Raw genomic sequence first — 23,989 nt, forward strand, 5'->3', positions numbered from 1 at the left:
TAATCTTGAAAAAGCGCTGAGCATTCGGATCCATATCTTCGAACATAGAAAGGCCTTTCTCGATGCGTGCAAATGCTTGCTGCATTTTCTTGATGGTGAAGTGGCGTGAATCGGGTTCGGGTTCGACTTGTTCTTGTTTATTTTGTCGCTCGTTTTCTCCGACGATCTTCGACGTCGCAGGAAATTTCGCCGCCGCGTCTTGGTCAGCCGATGCGCTTTCGCCTTGCTTCCTAAGGAAGTAATAACTTCTCCGGTTTTTAAATCTCATAAACCATCCTTGACTTGCCTTGAACTCCACATCTTTCTCATTCGGATATTTTCCCTTCAGCTCCTCAAACAGAGACAACGCTTTCTCCTGAAAGATTTTCTGACAAAGAGCAGCATTCTGACGGTGCTGCTCATCAATCCAAACAGATAGAAGATTCTCCATCTCTTCAAAGATCTTGCCTCTTTTCTTCTTGATCACAGTGTTCTTCATTCCTGGGGCTTCAGATGTGATATGCGTTAAAATATTGTCCTTATTGTGCACGATCGTCGAGACAGTTGTCCGACTCACCCCGAAAGATCGTGCGATCGCTACGACCTTTTCACCTCTATCATGACGTCTAATCATCGCCAACTTATCCCCCAGCGTGATGGCTTGACGCTTCTTAGCACGTTCACCAGGACCTTTCTTCGGGGGCATGGGGGCCAAAAATTTAAAAGTTAACAAATGAATCTAAAATGAGAGAAATATGAACGATAAAACAGATCTAAAAAAAAATCGAAATTCAAAACGATCGCGGGGGACCACGACAACGCCTATACGTAGATATTAGAACTACCACCAGTGCGATACGAGCCACCGAAATACAAATAGCTCAAGTCATATCTTAGCGAACTAGGATACCCCCTACTTTATGATGTGTACTTTTAGCATTCACTGCGGATCTGTTCAGTTTGGCGCACAGACTTTTTTAATTAATTTTCTTTTTTTTTTTTAACTAAACAGTTTGAAATATCGTATACTGGTGGAATGGCTCACGCAGAAACTGAACAGACCCCTTACTGTATTTTAATATACGAAGGCGATCTTTTGTTTTAAAACTCGAAGGCGCGAACTTACGGCGTCCGGTAAATGTCGCGCTATTTTATGGCGTTCGGTAAATTCCGTAAAAACTTTTTTTCATTTATTTATCTTTGTGACAGAAAACGTACATTTCGTTCGAGTTCAGCAGAAGGTGTGTTTCGTGTATCTGTGTGAGGGAGATGGTGACGGCGTACATTTTTTTTTCCATTATTTTCCTCCTTTCTTTTTTGTGTGAATGATTGACAGAGAAAGTGCGTGTAGCTGTGTGTGTGTGTGTGTGTGTGTGTGTGTGTGTGTGCGTGTGTGTTAGATAGAGAGGGAGTGATAGCCTAATTATTTTTATTCAATTAGTTTTTCTCGCATTTTTACGCATTCACTCTCTCACTCATATACACAGAGCAAGACATCTTTTCTCTGACAACACTTGTCTCTATCTCAAACACAACCCCCCCCCCTAAAACACTTAAAAAAGATGCGAGGAAAAGTAAATAAAAATTTACGCGATCGGCGATCTTTCGATACCAGTCCGAAATATCGGTCTTTTCCGTAAAAAGTGTCTTCGGCGATCTTTATTTATATACATGTATACAAGGTGTCAAACGGTCTGCCCCTGCATTAAGTATTTTATTGCAAAATAAATATAAGAACAAAAGATCGCCGAAGACACTTTTTTACGGAAAAGGCCGATATTTCGGACTGCTATCGAATGATCGCCATATATATATATGTGTGTGTGTGTGTGTGTATGTTTGTGTGGCTGTGTTCGTCTCCCTAGCATCGCTAGGTGTGTTTACGTCCCCGTAACTTAGCGGTTCAGCAAAAAAAGAGAGCCGATCGAATAATTACTAGGCTTACAATGAATAAGTCCTGGGGGGGGGGGGGGGTCGATCTGCTCGACTAAAGGCGGTGCTCCAGCGTGGCCGCAGTCAAAAAGAGATTCGTCTAAAAGAACAAAAAGGCCTACCGCTTCTTTCCATTGAGTCTGTGTGTCCAGTTTTTTCCGATCAAATCCCGCACGGTGTCACGATGTGGAGCAACAGTATTTGGGAAAAGTTTCATGGTATCTGTGTAATTTGTTTCCAGCTCGAAACAGCCATTCAACTCGACGCCGTACGCCCTCCGATTGCTTTGCATGTCGACACGTTGGAGGGTTCACAATGACGGACACGTAGCCACCCACCTAGTGATGTGCGCATGCGCAGGATGAAAAAAATTTTCACTGTGAAGAGACTTTTGCGTACCCTGTGTGTATGTGCATGTGGAGGCGCAATGGCCCAGTGGATAGTATTTTATACACGGGTGTGTGCGTGTGCGTGTGCGTGTGCGTGCGTACGTGTGTGTGTGTGTGTGTACCTACCAGCAATGATCACGTGGTCTTCTGCTTACCCCAGACACAGAGATGTCTTGGAATCTATTTATGGCGAAGGGGAAATCCCAGCGTAAATGGCACAGCTTTTAGTCGAAATTAATTGACCCCCCCCCCACCACCACCAGGACTTATTCTTTGTAAGCCTTGTACTTATTCTATCGGTTGTGAAGCGATGGTGGTGGGGGACAAATACACACATTTATGATCTGACTGGGCTTCTTTTCAGTTTCCGTCTATCAAATCCACTCACGAGGCATCGGTCAACCCTAGGTTAGGAGTAGAAGACACTTTTCCCAAAGTGCCATGCATTGGGACTGAACCCGGAGCCCTGTGGCTTGGGAAACAAGCTTCTTTATTGCATCAGGCAGGAGTCCATGTTATAATCCACTTCGTTAGTAAAATATAATTAACTCGTTTCATTGCAGGTGGCCTTGACCATGTTAATGGTGGTACGGATAACCACCTCAGCGGCCACCTGCGGGGGCCATCTTGCTGCTGTTGTGCATGCAGAAAAGGATCTCTCCCGGCCGCATGCACGCACCAGGAGCCTTTCCACTTCCCTCCCCCTGATGTACAGGAGGATAATATCCTCCGCTTCAGAGGAAGAGTCTTCTGACAGTGGCACTGTTCCCGCTGGCAGCTTCTCTTTCTCCGGTGGCACACTTCGCACCGGAGGGGTCACGAGTTCGGTCCGGCGGCACAGTACCTTCCGCCGACCGTCTCCCATTTCTTTTTTTTTTCTCTTATATATATGTGTGTGTGAGAGAGAGAGAGAGACAGACAGACAGAGTGTGTGTGTGTTTATATTTATATTAACGTTTGTCTTTGATCGATTTTTCCCTCGTAGATTTAGAGGTGGCTGTGATAAATCGAGGACCAGCTGGATATTGGTCCCGATTCTGTATGCGGAGTGATATTGAAATTTCGCTAAAGCTATGCACCATTCAAGCGTTGGGCCTCACGGAAGCAATGGCAAATGACCGAGACCTTTGGCAACATGCCGTGCTTGAGAAGAAGACCCATGAAGCCCCCAAATGAAATTACAGTTGTGGCAGATACTGGTGTCACGCAAATGGCACAAGTAAGGGCGACACACAAAAGCACCCATTACATTCTCGGAGTGGTTAGCGTTAGGAAGGGCATCCAGCCGTAGAAGAAACCATACCAAATCAGACTGGAATCTGGTGCAGCCCCTCGACTTACTAGCCCTGGTCAAACCGTCCAACCCATGCCATCGTGGACAACGGACGTTAAGTGACGATGATGATGAACATATACACAGTGAGAGATAGATAGAGAAAGAGAGAGAGAGAGAGATAGAGAAAGAGAGAGAGAGAGAGAGAGAGAGAAAGAGAGAGAGAGAGAGAGAGATTAATGTATGAAAAAAGAGAAAGAAAATGTTGAAATACCTTCGTTTTTCTCATCTTTTCTTCGCTGTATAGACGTGCCTGTAAATCAAAGTATGTGCGTGTGTATAAATATATATATATATATATATATATATATAATTGTGCGTCTGTATGTCAGTTGTGTATAAATGTATTTATATATATATACAGCGCTCTCTGCCTATAAAATTTGGCATTGCGTGGTTTCTCATATATACCTTCAAGCAGTGATCACGTGATCTTTTGTTTACCCCCCCCAGATACCGAGATATCTTGGAATCTATTTATGAAGAAGGGGAAATCCCATCGTAATTGGCTTCGCTGGGCACAAATATGTTGTCTCTGTCAATTTCTCTCTTTCTCCCCCTCCCTCTCTCTCCCACTGTCTGTATATACACCCACACGCATATATATATATATATATATATATATATAAACAATATATGAGTATATGCACACATAAGTACATGTATGTATATACGTTCATCCACATGTACATATAGATACATGACGTGGCAAAAGAACAAGGACAAAATGGTAAACAAGGTGCAACAAACAAGCAGGCCACATAGAAACATCCCCTTCATCAGCTGCCACCATTAAAACTCCGGCGTTTCGAAGAATTAAGGCAGTACGCATCGTTAAAATGGTTCTTCCCACGAACACAAATTAAATTGTTTTCGTGGAGGGTAGTGGCGGACGGAAAACAAGACAGGAAAACGAAACGGTGAAATAAACAAACAAAAAGGCTGTACAGCCAGACGTGAAGGTGAAGTATATTTGCCACATAAATGTGGCTGACCCCTAAGGGTGGATGTTACTGTTGCTTTTAGCCCCAGGAGAACATCTCCTTCAGCTGGCCCCTCCTGGGGCTAAAAGCAACAGTAACATCCACCCTTAGGGGTCAGCCACATTTATGTGGCAAATATACTTCACCTTGTTGTGCAGTTACTGTTAATACCTCATTCAGAGATTTAACATTGCTATATATATATATGTATATATATATATATATATATATATATATATATATATATATATATATATATATATATATATATATATATATGTATATATATATATATATATATATATATATGTATATATATATATATATATATATATATATATATATATATATGTATATATATATGTATATATATATATATATATATATATATATATGTATATATATATATATATATATATATATATATATATATATATATATATATATATATGTATATATATATATATATATGTATATATATATATATATATATATATATATATATATATGTATACTCTTACTTGTTTCAGTGATTTTGACTGCGGCCATGCTGGAGCACCACCTTTAGTCGAGCAAATCGACCCCAGGACTTATTCTTTGTCAGCCTAGTACTTATTCTATCGGGCTCTTTTTGCCGAACCGCTAAGTTACGGGGACATAAACACACCAGCATCGATTGTCAAGCGATGTTGGCGGGACAAACACAGACACACAAACACACACACACACACACACACACATATATATATAAGGGCATTACTATACAATAATGCCTCACGCTATGAGGGACTCTAAGGTCAGACTCTAAGAGTCCCTCATAACTTGAGGCATTATTGTATAGTAATGTCCTTAGATAAATAAATATATATATTTTGGGAACAAATGATGGATTTTTTCCCTTATGAGGTTTTTTTCACGCTAGCTACTTGATAAATTCTTGTAAAAGAGTTCATCCTATTATTAAATATATATATATATAATATATATATATATATATATATATATATATATATATATATATATATATATATATATATATATATATATATATATTTATATATATATTTATATATATATATATATAAAAGATAATAAGAGTGAAAAAAACTACAGAAGGCTTGTGTTACTTGGTTAAAGTATATATTTAAATTATGTCAGAAAAATGTTAGAAAAATGTTATAAAATCTTTTGGGTTGTTAAGAAAGCTACTTACCACACAGCCATATATATATATATAAATTTTATAAATAAGGATAAGATCGATATTTAAATATCGATTTTATCAGGTGGCCAGCATGGAAATAAAAACCTGGACTGGCTCTTGTGCTGGTGGCACATAAAACACACCATTTTGAGCATGGCCGTTGCCAGTACCACCTGACTGGCCTTCGTGCGGGTGACACGTAAAAGCACCCACTACACTCTCTGAGTGGTTGGCGTTAGGAAGGGCATCCAGCTGTAGAAACTCTGCCAAATCAGATTGGAGCCTGGTGTTGCCATCCGGTTTCACCAGTCCTCAGTCAAATCGTCCAACCCAAGCTAGCATGGAAAGCGATGATGATGATGATGATGATGATATATATATATATATATATATGTATATGTATGTGTGTATATATATATGTGTGTATATGAATATATATATATATGTGTGTGTGTGTATATATATATATATATGTATGTGTATATATATATATATATATATTATTTTGTTTAAAAGAGTTCCAACACTGTCTGTTTTTTATGTTTTATTTATATTCCTGCAGAACCAATGTGGGGTATAGAATATGGAATATACAATATATAATATAAAATAAAATAAAATAAAAATGGATGGCACCATGAAATAAAGTATTGAATGTAGATGAAATATTGAGTGTTCAATATAAAGGATCAAATATATAAATATAAGTATATAAAGGCGACTCGAGTTTCAGGGCTATTTCCCTTTGTCATAGCCGGTATGACAGACTTTAGCAGACTGTAATAAGTTGGCTGGTTTTCTTCCTTTGGACAGCAGCAGTAGGTGTTTGGCTATTTTTAGAATTGATGTCAAATCTATTTTTAGAAATGATGATATTTGAGTAATTGTTTTGTGTTTTGGTTGTAGGGATAAGATTTTAAAACCCCAGTAGGTGTTTGGCTGTTCTTAGAAATGATGCCAAATCTATTTATAGAAATGATGATATTTGAGAGATTTTTTGTGTTTTAGTTATAGGGATAAGATTTTTAAACCCCAAGTAAGATAAATTTAATCATTGTTTGTTAAGAGTGGGTTTGAATTTCTTAATAAAGTCCTTTTCTTTGCATTTTCTTTCAATTTCATTCCAGTTGTAAAGTTTATGGAATGGAAATATAATAAAAGTTTGATGACCACATGTTGCCAGATGGTTACTCAGTGGTATTTGGCGGACTTCTGGGTTTTTAATCTGTTGTCGATGTACCCGTGAGTGCATTACCTGTCTGGCCAACGTACAATTCTTCACAATTAGGGCATTTGATGCAGTAGATTAGATTTCTACTTTTGCAGTTCATGTTTGCATTGGTGAATATTTTCCCTGTTTTTGTGTTCATATATGGGCCGGTATGGATTGATCGGCATGTGCCGCATCGGCTATCATTGCATTTGGATACAGTGAATGTTTGATTTTTGTTGCTGAGATCAAACCTTCTAAAAGACAGAAAACCAGCCAACTTATTACAGTCTGTTAAAGTCTGTCATACCGGCCACGACGAAGGGAAATAGCCCTGAAACTCGAGTCGCCTTTATATATTATATTTATATATTTGATCCTTTATATTGGAACACTCAATATTTCATCTACATTCATGGTGCCATCCATTTTTATTTTATTTTATTTTATATTATATATTGTATATTATATTATATATTGTATATTCCATATTCTATACCCCACATTGGTTCTGCAGGAATATAAATAAAACATAAAAAACAGACAGTGTTGGAACTCTTTTAAACAAAATAATATATTCCTCTATACACAATCATACAAAAAAAAAAAACCCTTTTTTGTATTTATTTTTACTCACATATATATATATATATATATATATATATATATATATATATATATATATATATATATATATATATATATATATATATATATTCATACATACATACATATATATATGATACCAGACGAACCGATGGCTCGAAATGAGACAGAGTTTAGGGCAGCGATGTCAAATTCTCTTATACACCAGATGTGCCATCGAAACTCTTGATTGGGACTATATCAGGTGCAGGAGAAGAGCCATGCAAGGAACGTGCAGAGAGCAAAACATAAAGACGGAAAATCTTGGTGGTGCTCCAGCATGACCACAGCCACTTGGCTGAAACAAATAAATAAATAAATAAATATATATATATATGTTGTTGTACTTGGGGATGGTCATATTGCCAGTTTAGCCAATAAAAACACACACGCACTGTATATTTGGTATTAATTTGCTTCAGCTTTATATTACATTAATCTTAATCTTATTTCGGCCAGAGTTCTTTCGTCACACTTCTGTGACCTCATCAGTGGTCCTTTGTTTCCTTCCTTCTTATGTGTGTCTCACCTTGCTAAATACCAGCCATTTTGTATACATACATATATATATATATGTATGTATGTATAATTCTGCCTCCGCAAATGAATTTAATTAACATCAGGTAGGGAAGTAACTCTTCTTATTCTACAAGATTTATTGCCCTTCAACTGTTAAATTAATATTGTCGTTCCGGACGGTCATTTTATTTTATATTTTACTCTTTTACTTGTTTCAGTCATTTGACTGCGGCCATGCTGGGGCACCGCCTTTTAGTCTAACAAATCGACCCCAGGACTTATTTGTTTGCAAGCCCAGTACTTATTCTATCGGTCTCTTTTTGCTGAACCGCTAATGTTACGGGGACGTAAACACACCAGCATCGGTTGTCAAGCGATGTTGGGTGGGGTGGGGGGTGGGGGACAAACACACACACACACCCACACACACACACACACACACATATATATATATATACCATATATATATATGTATATATATGTATATATATATATATATACATATATATATATATATATATATATATACATATATTTATATATATATATATATATATACATATATATATATATATATATATATACATATATTTATATATATATATATATATATATATATATATATATATATATATATATATATATATATATACATATATATATATATATACACATATCATCATCGTTTAACGTCCGCTTTCCATGCTAGCATGGGTTGGACGATTTGACTGAGGACTGGTGAAACCGGATGACAACACCAGGCTCCAATCTAATTTGGCAGAGTTTCTACAGCTGGATGCCCTTCCTAACACCAACCACTCAGAGAGTGTAGTGGGTGCTTTTACGTGTCACCCCCACGAAAACGGCCACGCTCGAAATGGTGTCTTTTATGTGCCACCCGCACAAGCCAGTCCAGGGGCACTGGCAACGATCTATATATATATATATATATATATACGCGCAGTGGGACTGAACCCCCGGAACATGTGGTTGGGAAGCAACTTTCTTACCACACAGTTCACGTCTCCACCTCTATGTATGTATATTTTAAATTGATCCTCAAACTGCATATAAAAACTCTAAATAATTATTCCTGCCTCAGATAACGAGGGCCTGGGCTTTTGTGAAAGGGTGACAGTTTATTACTTTTGACCCCGTTGTTTTCAAACTCAGAAAGTGAAGTGCCATGAAGTAGATATCTATATCAGTAATAAGATACAGGTTTATCTGCAGAAGTAATTGAGAGCATGAGTCACCTGTGTGTGCATTGTCAGACGTGGTCTAAAAGTATTGGTTGCTAGGAGACCAAGGGGGCGTCCGCGTACAATTACAATGCTATCATTCAATTTTTTTTTGTTTGTTTTTTGTTAAAAGTATTCTTTTCAGCTGTCTACAAATACAACCAGGCTGAAATAATTAATGCAATTTTCCAGGAGTGAATAAAAAAATTCTCAAACTTGAGGGGATGGGCTCCTCCTTAGATACTAACATGCCCCCCCCCCCATACATAGATTCTAGCCCGCTACTGCCTCTGTGTGTGTGTGTAATGTTGAAATTATATCTGTGAAACAAAGTTTTGCTTGTGTCATTTAGTTTCTAATTTGGGAACAGTGTTTTTCAAGTGTTGTCTTTATACGTGACTGACTTAACGTTAACGAGTAATACTAGAATGGAAAACGGACGTTAAACGATGATGATGATGATATATATATATATATATATATATATATACATATATATTTAAATATTTAAGGAATGGAGAAAACGCATGTTATAATTGCATACTTTATTCCTACATATGTTTCAAGGTTGTAATCCTTTGAAACATATGTAGGAATAAAGTATGCAATTATAACATGCGTTTTCTCCATTCCTTAAATTTTTAAATATACTCAAATACCCAAAATTTCAAGGACTTCCTGCCTTAAAAACAGGAACAACACCAAAGTTATTTTGTGTTCTTTGCTACATTGGTTTCTATTAACCCATTTATTCTATCCAAAGGATTATTATTCATTAAGATAAAAGAAATACATATAATTAAATATATATATATATATATATATAATACAAATAATAAATGAGTATATACATATATACGTACATGTATGTACATGTATGTACATACTTACATCTACCTGTATATATAGATGCATATCTGGGTACAGGACGTTGCAAACAAAACGTAGACAAAATGATAAACAAGTACAGAAAACATACAGGCCACATAGAGAACATTTCCTTCATCAGCTGCCACCATTCAACACTGGCATTATATATATATATATATATATATATATATATATATATATATATATAACAGGCTAGCCCGCCTGTTTTTGCTCCGCTGAATCCTTCTTTGAGAATTTTTTAAGTGATCTATTTCTAGCATATTAACAGACCACTTACTGATCACTTTTTTATATACACAAGTACTATAATCCTTTTAGGATCTCGAAAATTTTTTTTTCCTGAAAATGTGCTAGTTTCCTGGTATTAAATTGATATAAATTAATATCGAATTTTTACCCTATTATGTTAATTATATATATATATATATATATATATATATATATATATATATATATATATATATATATATATATATATACATATATAGATAGATAGGACAACAAAAGAAAGAAAGAGACCTTGATATTATGTAAATAGAGGAATTTATCTGTAAAAATATGTGACACTTATTCGGTAGCCATGATACTGAGTTTCATGATAAAACATGAAACTCAGAGTTTTATCATGGCTACCGAATAAGTGTCACATATTTTTACAGATATATATATATATATATATATATATATATAAGTCAGTAAATAGTGGGGTTGTGTTAACCGCACGGGGAGAAATAACAGGAAAATGAAAAAAATCCAGAACGCTGAACTGGAAGCATATTTTGATAAAGATTTATTCTAACCGGTTTTCATTGCGAAAAAGCAAATTATCAAGAAGAAGGAGAATGAAAATGTTTTTTTACAAAGAAGTACAAAATGAAGAAAATAATATATAAAACAATAATATATAAAAAAATAAATATACCCATACATTATATTGTCTTTGAGCTTTTGCAGTTCAATAGTAGTTCATGTATAAACTGGTAGGAAAAATAAGGATGCATGAGAGTTGGGAGTTTTGTTAGGTTTAAAAAAAAAAATTGTATATATATATATATATACAATTAAACCTTGGGATAGGCATTATGCTGGTAATAAACACACGCACTGGTTCAGTCCTTTATTAATTTATATAATTTTTTGTTAAATTATTCCATTGCACTCTTGCAATCTCTTCAGTAACTTGTCTCTCCACTTCCATTTATTTTGAATGTATGATCTGGCGTTGTTTTGGCGTTGTTTCGAAACTGTTTGGTATGAGCATACGAAATATATATATATATATATATATATATAGTTGGAATTTACAAAAAGCAAAAGACGAAGACAGGTGTATTAAACAAATATAATTGTCAAATTATTATTTCTTATATTTAATTGTTTATGTTATGATTTTATTTACTCCATGAACCCAAACCTTGTGGACACCTTGTATATAACTGATGATGGAGAAGTGAGTGAAGATGTACTTTCGTTTGCCCTATGATATGACAAGAAAAAAGTTGATCTGAGAAAATCAATGGAGACAAGTTTCGGATCTTTTTTAAAACGGGGGCCACATTTTTCATTAACGAAACACTTTGAAACTTGGAACACTGGTAGAATGTGTCATATAAAACATCTTTTTCTCTTAGTCTTCTTAAAAAAAAAAAGAAATCCCTAAGTTATTCCATGTTAAAGTTGTCGTATTTCTGTAATTTCAACCAATCACTGACGTCCATTCAGCTGATATACATTAAGTGCCGACTACATAAACAAACGATTCTGAAACAATTCTATCGGTGATAGGGTTAGGGTTAGAGTTAGGGTTAGGGTAAAACAGCAAATTTAAAAAGAAAAAAGCAAAACGAAGCTATGGAAATTAAATACGCTTTACACCGCTTAATCAGCCAAAGGAGTAAATGTAAACAACTGAATACTTGTCAGTGATTGGTTGAAATTATCGAAATAAGACAATTTTTTACATGAAATAAATTTGAATACAAAAATATTTTTCTGTTCTATAACACAAAATAGATAAGTATACGAAGTTTGAAAGTGTTTCCGTACCAAAAACACTACGTAAAACATTAATGAAAAATGTGGGCCCCCGTTTTAAAAAAGATCCCAAGTTTCTTTAGAGTAGTATGTTTATTGGGGGAGAAACTGTAACCTGAATGAATTGAGATATTTTACCACGTCTTTAGAATTGTCAAAGAAAAGAAATATTTATGTATATGTATACATATATACATATATATGATGGTGATGATAGCAATAATAATGGGACCCTGAGGAGATGGAGTATCCTATGTTTTATAATATTTTATAATATTTTATGATATGTATTAATCATTCTGGATGTTGTATCGAAATGTACATAGGTCTATTTATTTGTTATTATTATTGTTATTGTTGTAATAAAGTATTTTCAACAGATCAATTTTGAGCTCTATTTAAAGTTGATATATATTCAAAAACTCAACTGTGAGTTTTTTTGCTAAGATTGTTAACGGATACTATATTTTCTACCAAATTTTTTGGTTAAAAAAAATATATATTTAATATATACATATATATATATATATATATATATATATATATATGTATGTTTGAATGTATGTATATGTATTTGCATACATACATACATACATATACATGCATACATACATATACATACTACATAAATACATGTTTACATCCATACTCATAATTTTGTCGTATAAAACACAGATATATGCTTTCGTATATGTTCACAGTAGCAAAAGCATATATGTATTATACGTGTGTGTGTGTGTGTGTGTGTTTGCGCATGTGTGTATGTGTGCGCGTGTGTGCGTATCTAACTTTCTCCTGCTTATCCAGGTTAAGTTATGTTGCGGCCTCATAAATAAAGTGAAATGTTTAGAGAAGAAAAGAATTCCCATTTGTATAGAATAATGAATACTGTTGAATTGTTCAACTGTGTCTGTGCTGGAGCATGTTATAACGGTACTACGGCACTCCGTCGGTTACGACGACGAGGGTTCCAGTTGATCCGATCAACGGAACAAGCCTGCTCGTGAAATTAACGTGCAAGTGGTGGTTGAGCACTCCAGAGACACGTGTACCCTTAACGTAGTTCTCGGGGAGATTCAGTGTGACACATAGCGTGACAAGGCTGACCCTTTGAAATACATGTATATACAGGGTGCGATGTGTAAATTGTCACCATCATATTCTTTTAATTTTGCGTGTGCTCATTGTTTCTTTTTTATTTTGTTGACTACGCAGTATAGTAGAGTCAGCTGGGCACCGTATATGTGTGTATGTATATATATATATATATATATATATATATATATATACATATATACATATATATATATATGTGTACATATATACATACATACATATATATATATATATATATATATATATATATATATATATATGTATGTGTGTGTTTGTGTGTCTTTGTGTCACCCACCACCTCTTGACAACCGGTGTTGGAGTGTTTACATCCCTGTAACTTAGTGGTTCAGTGAAAGAGGACAATAGAATAAGGCTTGAAAAAATAAGTATTGAGGTTGATTTGTTCAACGAAAATTCCTCAACACGGTGCCCCAGTATGGTCACAGTCTACTAACTGAAACAAGTAAAAAATTACAAGATAAAATGTATATATGTATATAAGCTAACGAGATATATATAAAATGTATATATATATATAAGCTAACGAGATCCTAAAGACCTAATAATAGTTATGTATGTGTTTTTTCGTGTTTTGTTCGAAAGGTAACCACTCCTGAAGAAGTGCCAAATGTCTAAATCCAATGGACCAGTCACTGGATAAGTTTGGCACAGAAATGTTAACATAGAGTGGTGAATAAATCGATATATCGAATTTGAAGTCTCTGTCTCTTTAGAATATGAAAATTTAAAAGTTTAAAAACCTTATAATATAAATATAAACTGTGAGAACGACCCTTAAGGAATCTAGTTAATGATCTCCTAAGGTAAGTTCTTATGCTATATTGGTAACGGTTGCTACATCCTCTGGGAAAATTATTATATATATATATATATATATATATATATATATATATATAAAGATATATACATACACATATATATATATATATATATATATATATATATATATTTACACATAGATGTGTGTGCCTGTCTGATCATGTTACTATTTAGGCATTGGCCATTAAAACGACCGACAAAAAATTTAACAACAAAAGGTGTCACAGTTATATTCGTTCTGAAATACAAAAAGATTTGAATAGGTTTATATAACGTATACATTACATAGGTGTCTTTCTCGGTGTCTCTCTCAAGATATATCATCATCATCATCATCATCATCGTCATCGTCGTCGTTTAACATCCGCTTTCCATGCATGCATGAGTTGGATGGTTTGACTGCGGTCTGGTGAGCCAGCAGGCTGCACTAGGCTCAGGCTCCAGTCTGACCTGGCAAAGTTTCTACAGCTGGATGCCCTTCCTAATGCCAACCACTCCGAGAGCGTAGTAGGTACTTTCATGTGCCACCGGCACGAGGGCCAGTCAGGCAATACTGGCATCGACCACACTCAAATGGTGTATTTTACATGCCACCTACACAGGAGCAAGTCCGGCGACACTGGCAATGACCACGCTTGAATGGTGTTTTTTACGTGCCACTGGCACAGGAGCCAGTCAGGTGATGCTGGCAATGATCAAGCTCAAATAGTGCTTTTTATGTGCCACCGGCACAGGAGCCAGTCAGTAGCCCTGGCAACGATCCCACTTGAATGGTGCTTTTAATGTTCCACTGGTACAGGTACCAATCAGGCAGTACTGTCATCGGCCACAACAACGATTTCACTTGCCTCAACAGGTCTTCACAAGCGTAAATTATTGTCCAATGATTGAAGGCTACTCTTAAACGGGCTGCCTACACCTTTTATACAGATCAAGCAGGGCCATCTGCCTGAAGGGATTTGTGCTTTGTCTGCCTTCCTACTTATTAAGACTTTGGTTTTTGCTAGGTTGACACTAAGACCCTTCAATTCTAGTCCTTGCTTCCACACCTGAAACTTCTCTAGTTCTGATAGTGACTCAGCTATTAGAGCAAGGTCATCATCATAGAGAAGCTCCCAGGGGTATCCTGTCTTGAATGCCTCTGTCTGTTATTGCCTTATATATATATATATATATATATATATATATATACACACACACACATTCACATAGTTTTTTTTCAATCAATTTAGGAATGGTTACTCATAGATAAATTGTATTGGACTTTCACAGGATAAATTTCAAACAACATTCAGACTTAGATAAATGAAAGAGATTTGAATAGGGATTGGCATGATACAATAAATAAATAAATAAAATTCCAGCAAAAAAACTAAAACGGGGTTGCTTTATTGGTTGAAGAGAAATTGATACTTCCTTCTTGAGACAGATAGATATAGTGAATTTATTCATTTCTGCAGGCATTCATTAACTTGAAACTTGGTCACCTTTGAAAAGACTTCAACTTTAAGGTATCTGGATCTTTTCTTAAACTTTGTCTTGATATATAATTTCAATGTAGAAGTAGAAATGGAGACTAAGTATCTGTGTGTGTGTGTGTGTGTGTGTGTGTGTGTTTATGTATGCATATATGTAGTGGAGGTGGTGGTGAAAGTGATAATGATGATTGGATAGGAAAAAGTATGTTTTTTTAATTGATCTAATTTTTTTTTTTTAATATCACTGATCACTTAGTGCAGGGGTTTTCAAACTGTGGCCCGCGGACCACAGGGGGTCCACAAGGACAAGACAGAGGGTCCGTGGACAGCAAATACATTTTTATGGGCAATTTGATTTTATATATGTTTTTCTAATCGAAATCTTTTAATTGACAATAAACCTATTTTGTTAAATACTGTTAAATAAATAAATGTAAAAATATATGTTATTTTAAGCAAATATTTATGTATAAATTTCATAAGCGTTTTCCCTAAGGTAAAGCCTGAAATATAAAGGGGTCCGCAAGTCGAATACTTTGAAAACCCCTGACTTAATGCATTGCCATAAGTGCATTTGGATCTTTTTTAAAATGGGGGCCACATTTTTCATTAACGAAACACTTTGAAACTTGGAACACTGGTAGAATGTGTCATATAAAACATCTTTTTCTCTTAGTCTTCTTAAAAAAAAAAGAAATCCCTAAGTTATTCCATGTTAAAGTTGTCGTATTTCTGTAATTTCAACCAATCACTGACGTCCATTCAGCCGATATACATTAAGTGCCGACTACATAAACAAACGATTCTGAAACAATTAACCCTAACCCTAACCCTAGAGTTAGGGTTAGGGTCAAAGCAAATTTAAAATGAAAAAAGCAAATAAAACGAAGGTATGGAGATTAAATACGCTTTACATCGCTTAATCAGCCAAAGGAGTAAATGTAAACAACTGAATACCTGTCAGTGATTGGTTGAAATTATCGAAATAAGACAATTTTTTACATGAAATAAATTCGAATACAAAAATATTTTTCTGTTCTATAACACAAAATAGATAAGTATACGAAGTTTGAAAGTCTTTCCGTACCAAAAACACTACGTAAAACATTAATGAAAAATGTGGCCCCTATTTTAAAATAGATCCGTGCATTTCCATGAAATATTTATCCTTATTTGCTCAGCCCTCCTTCGGTCGTGACTGACCATGAGATTGCATCTAGAAAGTTACCCTCCGAGGCACAAGTGCGGGCAAGGTTGTTTATGGAAGACCAGCAGTCGCCCATGCATACCAGCCTCCCCCTCTCCATGCCACCAGTGTTATCCAAGGGAAATGCAAAGGGGCCGATACAGCTTGGCACCAGTGATGTTGCAACTCATTTCTACAGCTGATGATTCTAATGGTGCTGTAAAACAGGACTACCTGATGCTTTACAAATGGTTCACTGGTTGTGATCCAGAGAAACGCACACTCGGAACACTAAGGGACGCTCTCAGAGAAGCCAAGTGTTTTGCTGCACTCGAACGTCTACCGTCAAAGACGGAGTGAATTTCTGTGTAAATGTGGTTGTTGTTCAGTTCCAAAGTTCTTGACCAAACAGAGACTTCTGATGAAATGTATTCCAGCCAGGACCATCTTGTCTTTTTCCTAAGTGTAGAGAACCTGGAATCACATTGTCTAATGTGTCCCTTAAGGTTACAAGTTGTGAACCAAGGAGAACTTGAGGACTAATTCTAGCAGATCTATCTACCACATAGAGACCCTTTTTACTGGTTTGGTTCCTTTGTTGTTAGAGATTAACTTTTGAAATAGGCTTAGGAGTGGCTGTGTGGTAAGTAGCATGCTGACCAACCACATGGTTCCGGGTTCATTCCCACTGCGTGGCATCTTGGGCAAGTGTCTTCTACTGTAGCCTCGGGCCGACCAAAGCCTTGTGAGTGGATTTGGTAGACGGAAACTGAAAGAAGCCCATCGTATATATGTATATATATATATATATATATATATATATATATATATATATATATATGTGTGTGTGTGTGGTGTGTGTATATGTTAGTGTGTCTATGTTTGTCCCCCCCCCCCAACATCGCTTGACAACCGATGGTGGTGTGTTTACGTCCCCGTAACTTAGCGGTCCGGCAAAAGAGAACCGATAGAATAAGTACTAGGCTTCCAAAGAATAAGTCCTGGGGTCGATTTGCACGATTAAAGGCAGTGCTCCAGCATGGCCGCAGTCGAATGACTGAAACAAGTAAAAGAGTAAAAAGTATAAACTTTGAAATTCTCATTTGTTTTTGTAGTTTGTCCAAGCACCTCCCTAAACACTTCAAACACTTCTATTGTTATGGAGAGAGAGAGAGAGAGTTTTAATACCCTGTGACATATTGATAGATATCTACTTTCATTTATAGCTTAGAGTAGAATGTCTGATACACAGTAATCCCTCGACTGTCGCAAGTGTCACATTCCAAAAACCCCCTGTGATAAGTGAAAATCCGCAAAGTAGAAACAGTACCATCAGTAAAAAGGCCATTAATAAAAAGCAGTTTTAATTCTGTTTTTTTTTTTTGTCTTTTTTGTTCTGTCATTCTTCTTCTATTGAACTTGTTTGTTTCATGATTTTGTTGTCACAATCTTTGAATTAATTTGATATATTTGTGTTAAAGTGGTCTTTTAATTATTATGGACTTTGTCCCGTGACTAAGAAGTTCAAAGATAAGAAGAAAGTGATATGCCTACACACACACACATACACACACATGTTCGTTTATATTGATATATATATATATATATACACATATATATATATTTATATACATACATATATGTATATATATTCTTTGTATTATTACATTATTGAACGCACACGTCCTATTTTACAAGGAAGTCTACTATTATTCTGACGTGACTATCTTTCTATCTATCTATCTGTCTATCTATCTTTCTATCTATTTATCTATCTGTCTTCCTCCATCTTTCTATCTATACCTCTGTCCTGGCCTCTACTTCACTGCTATACCCTTCTGTCCCTTCCTCCTTGTTCCACTTCCTCCCTCCACCATCCTCTCTATCTATTTATCTATCTGTCTTCCTCTATCTTCCTATCTACCCTTCTGTCCTGGCCTCTACTTCACTGCTTCTGTCCCTTCCTCCTTGTTCCATTTCCTCCCTCCACCATCCTCTCTGCTCTCGTGTGACCTGTGGTCAACTTTCTTTTCACTCCAGCCGCTGTGAAGGCAAGACGAACTACTAGCGTTCTACCTCAGATTTGCGTTTGGCCGTACGGCTTTTGAATGTTGTTTTCACTGTCCATTTTTTCCTGTCTTGGTTTGTGTTTGCCACCTTGGAATCCTCTGTGTAGTTGGTTGATCCACTACTCAGGAAGAGACTATTCTAGAGTACGTCCTGTCTGGTCTTCGAAACGTCTAGATAGAATAGAGACAGCTGATGAAGGGATATTCCAAGGGGCTTTCCGTTTTCCTATGTGTTCGTTCCGTTGTCTGTAGTTTATTGTTCTAACGTCCTGTACCCTGATATGCATGTATATACACATGTAGATGTAAGTATGTACATATATGTGTGTATACATGTATATATATATTCTTTGTATTATATATATATATATATACACACACACACACACACACACACACACACACACACACACACACACACACTCTCTCTTTTCTCACAGGTGCTAAGCTGTATCGGCCCCTTTGCCTTACCCTTGGATAACACTGGTGGCATGGTGAGGGGAGGCCGGTATGCATGGGTGACTGCTGGGTCTTCCATAAACAACCTTGCCCGCACTTGTGCCTCGGAGGGTAACTTTCTAGGTGCAATCCCATGGTCAGTCACGACCGAAGGGGGTCTGAGCAAATAAGCATGAATATTTCATGGAAATGCATTTATGGCAATGCATTAAGTCAGTAAGTCTGGTGGAATGCTAAAATTCCTAACTAGACTTCCTATTACATTAAAATAGTGATTAAAATTTGCTTCCACCCCACCTTATCAACTTCTTCACGTCTTTCCCCCTTCTCGTTTCCCCCTCTCTCTTCAGTGAATCACTCAACCCATTCCATTATTCTTGTTTCTATTTTATGTTGCCTCTTATCTTCTGTTTCATCTTGCCTCTTATCTACGGCGTCTTTACACAACAATACAAAATCCTGGCTGGTTACTGATAAGTTGACCGACCTACACAGCTCGGACAACTCAAGTGTTTTGTTTTTCTGAACAAAAAGCTTTACAAATAAATGTTTCCATATTTTTCAGTATCAAACTAAATACATCCACTGACCACACTACCACTATCGCCACCATCATAAACGTCGTCGTCGTCGCCGCCGCCGCCGCCGTCGTCGTTGTTGTTGTTCAGCATCATCAGGTCATCAGAGGAATTATTTTGAATGATTATTTATTAAAAATTAAAATTATCTTGTTATTAGAAATTTTGGATCTATTTCAAAACGGGGGCACCAGTTTTCATTTATGTTTTATGTAGTGTTTTTGGTACGGAAAGACTTTCAAACTTCGTATACTTATCTATTTTGTGTTATAGAACAGAAAAATATTTTTGTATTCGAATTTATTTCATGTAAAAAATTGTCTTATTTCGATAATTTCTACTAATCACTGACGTCTATTCAGTTGAAAACAGTTAGCGCTGTAACGGTGTATATCGTATTAATCCCCTAACCCTAACCCTAACTAGACTGTTAACCCTAACCCTAACCCTAACTCTAGAATCCGAACTCTAAAATTGTTACACACATAGATACGCACAGCGTAATTTATTATATAAACAATATATGCGTATAAATTACGATTAAACCGGATGAAATATGTCACAGGGAATAACATTTTTATGACCGGCGAGCAGTAACTCTATTCAGCTGAATAGACGTCAGTGATTAGTTGAAATTACAGAAATATGACAACTTTAACATGGAATAACTTGCGATGTACGTTTTTTTGTTAAGAAGACTAAGAGTAAAAGATGTTTTATATGACACATTCTACCAGTGTCCCAAGTTTCAAAGTGTTTCGTTAAGAAAATACTGGTGCCCCCGTTTTGAAATAGATCCTATATCAATATAAACGAACATGTGTAAAGCTTTTTGTTCAGAAAAACAAAACACTTGAGTTGTCCGAGCTGTGTAGGTCGGTCAACTTATCAGTAACCAGCCAGGATTTTGTATTGTTGTGTAAAGACGCCATAGATAAGAGGCAAGATGAAACAGAAGATAAGAGGCAACATAAAATAGAAACAAGAATAATGGAATGGATTGAGTGATTCACTGAAGAGAGAGGGGGAGAGTGGGAAAGAAGTGAAGAAGTTGGTAAGGTGGGGAGAAATCAAATTTTGGTAGAGATGGACTATGTAATCTGAACCTTCCCCCCCCCTTATTTATTTTTTTTTTACGGAATCCCACGTTTTAGGCTATGGAGATTCCGATTCTGAAAAAAAAAATTGTTTGAAAAATTTCACCCCCACCCCCACCAAGCAGGCTATTTACATGCTAGAAATAACAGCCAAATCTCACAAAACTAGTGTTAGGTTTAGGGTTAGGGTCAGGGTTAGGATTAGGGTTAGGGTTTGGGTTAGGGTTTGAGTTAGGTTTACCTTGTGGATCTATATAAAAACCGGGGTGGGGGTGGGGAATCGAAATTTTGAAATTGAGATTTTTCAAGATTTTCTTTTCCAGAATCGGAATCTCCATAGCCTAAAACGTGGGATTCCGTAAAAAAAAAAAAAAAAAAATAAGGGGGGAAAGGTTCAGATTACATATAGTCCATCTGGACCCAAATTTTAATCAATATTTTAATGTAACAGGAAGTCTAGTTAGGAATTTTAGCATTCCACCAGACTTACTGCCCAGCTTTGCCCAGTAAAGTATTCACGGAATTGTTTGCCAGTTTGTAGAATGGGAATTCATGGTACTTAGGCATGAATATTGTTGTTGTAGGCACTCCGTCGCTTACGACGACGAGGGTTCCAGTTGATCCGACCAACGGAAACAGCCTGCTGCTCGTGAAATTAACGTGCAAGTGGCTGAGCACTCCACAGACACGTCTACCCTTAACGCAGGGGTTTTCAAACTGTGGTCTGCAAGGACAAGACAGGGGGTTCGTAGACAGCAAATACATTTTTATGGGCAATGTGAGTTTATATAGGTTTTTTAATCGAAATCTTTTAATTGACAATAAACCTATTTGTTAAATACTGCTAAATAAATAAATGTAAAAATATATGTTATTTTAAGCAAATATATATGTATAAATTTCATAAGCGTTTACCCTAAGGTAAAGCCTGAAATATAAAGGGGTCCGCAAGTCAAAAAGTTTGAAAACCCCTGCCTTAACGTAGATCTCAGGGAGATTCAGCATGACACAGAGTGTGACAAGGCTGACCCTTTACGTCCCCGTAACTTAGCGGTTCGGTAAAAGAGACAGATAGAATAAGTACTAGGCATCCAAAGAATAAGTCCTGGGGCCGATTTGCTCGACTAAAGGCGGTGCTCCAGCATGGTCACAGTCAAATGACTGAAACAGGTAAAAGAGTAAAAGAGCAAGTTGTTTTACACCTATTACACTAATTTAAAAAAAATTTTTGTCACCGGGTCAAACGCTTTAGTTTGACCTGGAATTGAACTCGGAATCTTGGCGTTAGTAGCCTGCGCTCTTAAACACCTACGCTATATTTGTAACTTGCTTCTAATCTCTTTCTCTCTGTCTTTCTTTATCTCTTTACAGTAATCCCTCGACTATCATGGGTGTTACAGTCCAAAACCTCCCGCGATCGGTCAAAATCTGTGAAGTAGAAATAATACTAGGATCTTTATACTTTATACGAAATTTCAAAGTGTTTAGTTACAAAAAATTAGTTTTTAAATCTGCCGGCCAAAGGGTAAAGTTCCCAACACTATACTCTTTTTTTTTTCACTCTTTTACTCTTTGACTTGTTTCAGTCCTTTGACTGTGGCCATGCTGGAGCACCGCCTTTAGTCGAGCAAATCGACCCCCAGGACTTATTCTTTGGAAGCCTAGTACTTATTCTATCGGTTCTCTTTTGCCGAACCGCTAAGTTACAGGGACGTAAACACACCAGCATCGGTTGTCAAGCGATGTTGGGGGGGGGGGACAAACACAGACACACAAACATATACACACACATACATATACATATATATACATATATATACGACGGGCTTCTTTCAGTTTCCGTCTACCAAATCCACTCACAAGGCTTTGGTCGGCCCGAGGCTATAGTAGAAGACACTTGCCCAAGGTGCCGCGCAGTGGGACTGAACCCAGAACCATGTGGTTGGTAAGCAAGCTACTTACCACACAGCCACTCCCGCGCCTATAATGACTGGTGAAATATCACAAGTTTCTGCTGCTGTTTCTAACGGCCAAAACTTCCAAATTATTCCTGAGATAGGAAAGCTTCAGGTTGAAATCGAAATTGAAATCCAATAAGCGACTCAGGTAAATATTACCGTGATAATTATTGTTTTAATTAATAATTTACAAACACATTTACATTGTAAAAACATTCATTAGACCTGCTTAAGGCGGCGAGCTGGTAGAAACATTAGCACGCCAGGCGAAATGCTTAGCAGTTTTTCGTCTGCTGCTACGTTCTGAGTTCAAATTCCGCCAAGGTTGACTTTGATTTTCATCCTCTTGGAGTCGATAAATTAAGTACCAGTTACACACTGGAGGTTGATGTAATCGACTTAATTCCTTTCTCTGTCCTTGTTTGTCCCCTCTGTGTTTAGCCCCTTGTGGGCAATAAAGAAATAAGAAACATTAGCACGCCGGGTGAAATGCTTAGCGGTATTTCGTCTGCCGTTACATTCTGAGTTCAAATTCTGTCGAGGTCGGCTTTGTCTTTCATCCTTTGAGGGTTGATAAATTAAGTACCAGTTGCAGACTGGGGTCGAACTAATCGAGTGGTCCCCTCCCCCTAAATTTTAGGCCTTGTGCCTAGCACGCTGGCCAAAATGCTTAGCGGTATTTCGTCTGCCGCTATGTTCTGAGTTCAAATTCCGCCGAGGTCGACTTTGCCTTTCATCCTTTCGGGGTCGATAAATTAAGTACTAGTTGCGTACTGGGGTCGATTTAATCAACTGGTTCCTTCCCGCATAATTCCAGGCCTTGTGCCTAGAGTAGAAAAGATTCATTA

At 36.5% G+C, this 23,989-nt stretch overlaps 1 protein-coding gene across 17 annotated transcripts in view; it reads left to right on the top strand.

Annotated features, from left to right (window-relative positions):
- Positions 1-23,989, top strand: part of LOC106876521 (uncharacterized) — a 98,292-nt gene that overhangs the window by 25,083 nt on the left and 49,220 nt on the right. For 2 of the 17 annotated variants that reach the window (XM_089345876.1, XM_089345884.1), the window contains exon 2: positions 20,074-20,185. The exons of 4 other annotated variants lie outside the window; for them this stretch is intronic. The gene's annotated coding sequence lies outside the window, so the exon portion shown is untranslated. Of the gene's footprint in view, positions 1-8,159; positions 8,299-15,776; positions 15,828-20,073; positions 20,186-22,554; positions 23,290-23,989 lie in introns of those variants that run through there. 11 more of the 17 variants (XM_089345890.1, XM_089345885.1, XM_089345889.1 and 8 more) reach the window with 9 other exon arrangements.

The sequence above is a fragment of the Octopus bimaculoides genome, chromosome 30 (genome assembly GCF_046866305.1).
Source record: "Octopus bimaculoides isolate indiv1 chromosome 30, ASM4686630v1, whole genome shotgun sequence".
Classification (NCBI taxonomy): domain Eukaryota; kingdom Metazoa; phylum Mollusca; class Cephalopoda; order Octopoda; family Octopodidae; genus Octopus; species Octopus bimaculoides.